This window comes from Amborella trichopoda, chromosome 10 (genome assembly GCF_054954075.1).
Source record: "Amborella trichopoda isolate Santa Cruz 75 chromosome 10, AtrichopodaSantaCruz75HAP2 v2.0, whole genome shotgun sequence".
Taxonomy (NCBI): Eukaryota; Viridiplantae; Streptophyta; class Magnoliopsida; order Amborellales; family Amborellaceae; genus Amborella; species Amborella trichopoda.
Genome location: NC_142345.1, coordinates 33,865,990 through 33,871,989, shown reverse-complemented (window position 1 = coordinate 33,871,989; position 6,000 = coordinate 33,865,990).

Genomic DNA, 6,000 nt, shown 5'->3' with positions numbered 1-6,000 from the left:
TCACAAATGCCAAAAATAACACATATGAGCTAAAAAAAAACATGTGACTTAAATTAAACTTAATTCATAACAATATATAACCCTTTAAATAACAAGATATTCATGTTATAACATAATGCTAATAAAAGAATTAATGACAAATAGGTCCCCACATGTATATGACATTAGCATGATGTCATGCATAAGTGGGGAGGTGGGGGTGCCATGTGGCATCCCTATGGCCACTTAGGATTCATGTGGCATCCCCATAGGATGTCTTTGTTTGGTATTTATGTCAAACAAATTTGAAAATCATATTTTTTATTGTTTAAAAAATCTAAAAAATTCTTCAAAAATCTCAAAAATTCTCTAAATAATTTCTCAATATTATTACACAATTTCTCATCAATATAAAATTTGTTTTTATCAATTTTAGATTAATTTGGGCTAAAGGTAAATGAGATCTCTAGACTTATAACAGTAGTCGGAGTCTTCCATTGGACTAACCTGAATGACGTTCCACCTGTGTCTCAAGCCGACCCAATGGACCTATGCTCCACAGTCTATGGCAGAGACATATAATTTGTCACATTAAAGTCGCTGAGCTAGAGCTTCCCGTCACCGGGGGTTCAATGGATTACTGATGCACCCTTGTGGGACATGTGCCTACTCAAATACAGGGGTCCTCTCAAAGCCTCTTTTAAGTCGGATAATACTATAGAAAAGTGGCTTCCCCATATGACTGTGGACGCACATGCTATGGAACGGTCTCGTGTCAGGATACGGGCTCATTTCCCATGAGCCGACCATTCCATACAGGGCAAATACTCTTTTAAATACTCGGGTTTTATTATTCTCGATTAGATTCTCCACGCTCTGGCTTATCACAGCAACTATGAGACATTCTAATCAATATATTCCTGACTAGGAGGTGACCCTCACACCTCCCCGAGAGTTCACACTCTCAAAACGTATACTCTCAATGCCTCAAATACTCGGAGTATATGAATCTGGGCCCCAGTGCGCCAAGCACCCAGATTCAGTCTCTCTCTAACTCTCACTGAGCGTAAGACTATTGGCTTTAAGGCCTTAAAAGGCTACACAGCCAACAGATCTTGTCCAACAATTAGCATTTCATTGACATAAAGTAGAAGATTAATAAAGCCATTATCAGAAATTTGTTAAAATCAACATAATGAATTGCAACAGTCCTCTTATACCCATGATTTATTATAAGTGAGTCAAACTTCCTATACCAATGCTTAGGGACTTGTTTCAATCCATACAAACATTTGTTCAACTTGCAAACCAAAGCATTCAGGTTGTTCCATATAAATCTCTCTTTTCAAGTCGCCATAAAGAAAGGCAGTTTTAACATATATCTATCTCTAAATCCACGCATGCAGCTAGACCTAGAATCATATGTATGGATGACATTTTCATAATCGGCGAAAATATCTCATCAAAGTCGATAACGTTTGCTACCCAAAGCCTTTCACAACTAGACGAGCCCTATACTTCACTGCTTCTCATCTTCATTCTTCAACACGAAGACCTACTTGTTTTTCAATACTTTCCACCCCTTAGGTAATTTAACCAAATCATATGTGTCAATATTTTTCAAGGAATTCATTTTATCTTTGTCCATTTGTTCGTGCACCTTAGCTTCTTGAAAACTTTTAGGCTCTCTACCATTAGTGATCATGACATACTTAGTGGGAGAATCTTCTTTGACGATTGCCTTACCTTGGTTAATCTTCTTAACTAAGTTTTCGCTGCTAGTTCTTGAGGGGGCTGCTCCTCCTGCTCAATATCACCATGTACAGGAGAATTCTTAGTTTCCACTTCTCCATGACCTTCTTGTTCATCTCCTCTATGTTCAAATGCATCTGGAGGAGGAACTAGAGTAAAGTCTATAAGGTCATCCACAAAGACTTGTTGTTTCTCAACTTTTTTAAAACCTTTAATTGTTTGATCATCACAAAATGTCACATCCTGCCTTCTGATCACTTCTTTTTTTTCTGAATCCCATAACATGTAGCCGAATTCTTCAGCTGCATAACCCAAAAAGATAAATTGTGTTGACTTGTAATCAGCCTTTGACTCTGTTCATTCGGTACAATGAACATGCAACCAAACATCTTCAAGAATTCACATGACACATCTTGCTCCGTCCACACCCTTTCTGGATAATTTCTCTCCAAAGGAACTGAAAGGGGTAAATTAATCAAATAACATGCAGTGTTGCCTTACCCCAAAACGATCATGACAAGCTAGTAAGTGGGAGCATACAGTTGATTCTTTCCGTGATATTGAGATTCATTCTTTCTATTATACCATGCGCTAAAGTGCACCAGGAATAGTCTTCTCATGTTCAAGGCCAAACTTTTTGCGGTATTCATAAACATCTTTAAAGCATAGTCCCCATTGTTAATGAAGTGAATATACTTCAAAGGCTTTCATGTTTTCCTTTTAACTTTAACATAAAATATTGGAAATATCAAATACTTAGTCTTTGGCTTTCATAGCATATGCCCCCATTTTTCTAAGAGCAATATCAATGAAGGTATAAATCAAGAGGTACCACCTATAATTTTAATTTTCATGGGCCACATACATCAAAATAAATCAATTCCAATATATTTGTTTTTCTTTAAGAAGTATTTTTATGAAACTCTATGTCGTATGCCAATCAAACAATGAGAACAATGATGTAGTGGTGTACCTTTTAAGCTAGGGAGAAGTTGATTATTTGCTAAAATTTCTAGGCTCTTCTCTCTCATGTGATGAAGCCGTTTATGCCATAGGTCAGCTGATAATTTTCCAAATGGTGTTCCCTTCATCCATGTATAATTGTATCAGTGTCTTAGGAAAAATGCATTTCTTTGCTTTTGCCAGTAAAAGAGACCCTTTATAAACTTCCAGTACCACCTACCAAAGTAATTATTATGGCCTTTTTCATCTAATTTGACAGTGAAAATCTAATTACATCATAGGTTTGGAACATACCTCACATCCTTGAGAAGCTATTTACAACCAACATGGATGCGAACACAATTATGACTTATTCTTACAATTTTTTATGTGTCATTGTTTCCCATCCTTATGATACCAAAGTCTCCTGACTTGTAAGATGTAAAGAAATCCTTTCAAGGGATAACACGGTAAGAAGCATCAATGTCAATAACCTTTTTTTAGGCATACTACACCTGCGCAAGCCTTATCACAAACAAAGGTCATAATATCAACATCAGTAGTAACTATAGTAGTCTCCTTGTTTTTTTGTTTTCTTCACCATTTTTTCATGTTTATCTTTTTTAAGCTTTCGATAACCTCTTTCTATATGTTCTGGCTTGTCACAATGGTATCAATTTATTCACTTCCTATACTTAGACCTACTTCTTAATCTTTCAACGATTGTGAAGTTTTCTACTTGTACTTCCTATATTTTCCTCGGTAAGAGTTTGTGATTGAGAGGAATTCAAGGATTTTTTTATTATTTTCATATATGCCATTCCCATTATTTCATCATTTTTTTTGTGAAGGCATGTTTAAGGTCATGCCTTCGAGACTTGTGCGAAACAGTTTAACGTCATGCGGCCAGGGTGTGCGCTATGGTTTAAGGTTGTACAGCTGGACCATAATGGAGATGGATGAAAGTTTGTAGAGGCCATGGAGTGGTTTGACTCACTTGAGGAAATGACATGAGGCTACCTATGATAGATGGATGATGTATGAAATGTAGGTGAAAAATGATGCCCCACTAACTTACAACGAGTTTAGATGGCGGGATGATTTGCCATTTTGTGAGCGCGGGTGGGACTCACTAAGGAATGATGTACGATGATGAAAGGAATGAACACATTGGGAAGGCAACGAAGGTGGCGCGCACTCTAATAGGTAGGTTAGGGGAGGCATGCATGAAAGTGCACGTAAAGGTGTGTGCATACCTGTTAGTACTTTCCATCTGGTACACTAAGGGAGCAATAACACTTGTAAGTTGTCATCCAATAGGATTTTCATGGAAGAGAGTTGATTCACTACATCTGGTATCTCATTTAAATGCTATGTAATTAATGCACCTTCTCTAAACTTCAAATTAACTAGCATTAGGATCAAGAAAGCTTTGTTGTCAGCTGTCTCTTTTATACAACCCTTCCAATTTCTTTTGCAGAGAATGTGCCAAAGCTTCATTCGTGACATGGTGAAACACAATATGATCTAATTATTCTGAAATGCACCTATGGCTAAATCTTTACAATAAAGAGCATCCTTAATTTTAGGCTTTTAAATCAACCAATTGTTTCCCGTCAGGATAATCATCTTACTTGTATTTGCTTCCATGATTCACACATGATTTCTTTATTTATTGTTTTAAAAAAATTAAAATATATAACTAGATATTTAGTATCACTCGTTAGGAATTTGTGCCTTTCCGTCTACATGTGAATCACAAAAACATACCATAGCTCAAAAAATAAAATAAAAAAATTTGTATGAAATTAGAAACAAATCAAATACCAAGATTTACATGGAAAACCATTTAAAGAAGGGAAAAAGCACGGGGGCACTAATTTACTTAACAGAAAAATAATTACAATAGTTCTTCCCAAGTTAACTAATCTTGAGGATTAGGAACACAAAAAAACAAGAAAAACATAGGGTTAGCGCCGTGTGATCAATTTCATGTTCCTCCCCTTCTCAAAAGAATCACTACTTTCCGACCTTTATTTGAGAACATTAGTTTTAATCATGAGTGTGGTTTCTATAAGGTTGCAACATTAAATAATCCAATTAAGGAGCACCGCCAAATTTTATCATAACATGTAATTTCGTAGTAAAAAATTTTTAGGATTATCTTAAAAACTATTTTCATATCTAATTAGAAATTTTAAACTCCAAAACTAGTTAAAATCAAGAAGATCTATAAACATATGAAAATCTTGAAAATGGACGGTCTAGATAATGGGTTGCAATATGCACTATTTTTGGGACTCAAAAAAGTTTTTGTTTAATATTCATACATCTCAATTAGAGGGATTTTCAACATTAAAACAACCTTTCCGATAGATTGTTGAGGTGCATCTGCGATTCTACATTTTAATGTTGCAACCTCATAGAAACTTTTCCCTTTAATCATATAGGAAGCCCCAAACCTTTGAGAGTTTTGAAAGGACAACCCTACGTAACTTTTGTGCACATCAAAAACTCCTAGAGACAAAAACAAAGGACTTCAATACCTCTTTAATTTTTTTTGGCTCACCTCTTCCTACAAAAATGAAGAAGCCTCCTACTTATAAGGAAGCCTAAGTATTATTTTTTTTCGTTTTCGAATGGTGCCCTTTGTAGTTTTCTCTTCCCATGGTGGTGCCCATCCTCATGGGTCTAGACCACCTAAAAAGAATTCCATTAACATTTGTACGAGATAAAGTCACTAGAACTAGGAATGGGCCGCGTCGTCCTTGACCTAGACCCTACGTGACAATATATTGAGCGAATCAGACCCAGACCCATATTTGGCTTGGCTAGGTTCAAGGACTCTCTACCCAAACCAAGACCCTTTTCTTTTCTTTTTCAAATTTTTTTGTTTTTTTTGGGTGGTGGGGGATGCAAATCGGGTGGGATTCAGGATTGTCATCCACCATAGTATAAAAGCTCAAATGTTTGATTTTAAAATTTTAATTTCTTAGTTACATTGATTTATTTTTATCTTGAAATTGTTTGAGATAACTAACAAATAAATAGTTAAATTTATGTGGAAGTTTTTGGAGCAATTAAGTATGATCTTATTATTATGAATAAAATTTTCACTATAATAATTATATATTCATGCATGTGTGTTATAATAATAGGGTAATAAAAAACCTAGGTTGGATCAACCTAGATCTAGACCCATCACGTTTTATAATCGAGTCCTTACTTCTGGATCCGAGCTCAACCTAGGGGTCCAGAAGTAAAGACCCAGCCTAAGACCCATGTCAATTTCACCCACTTCCGACCTGATTCCCAACTAGAGTTTTT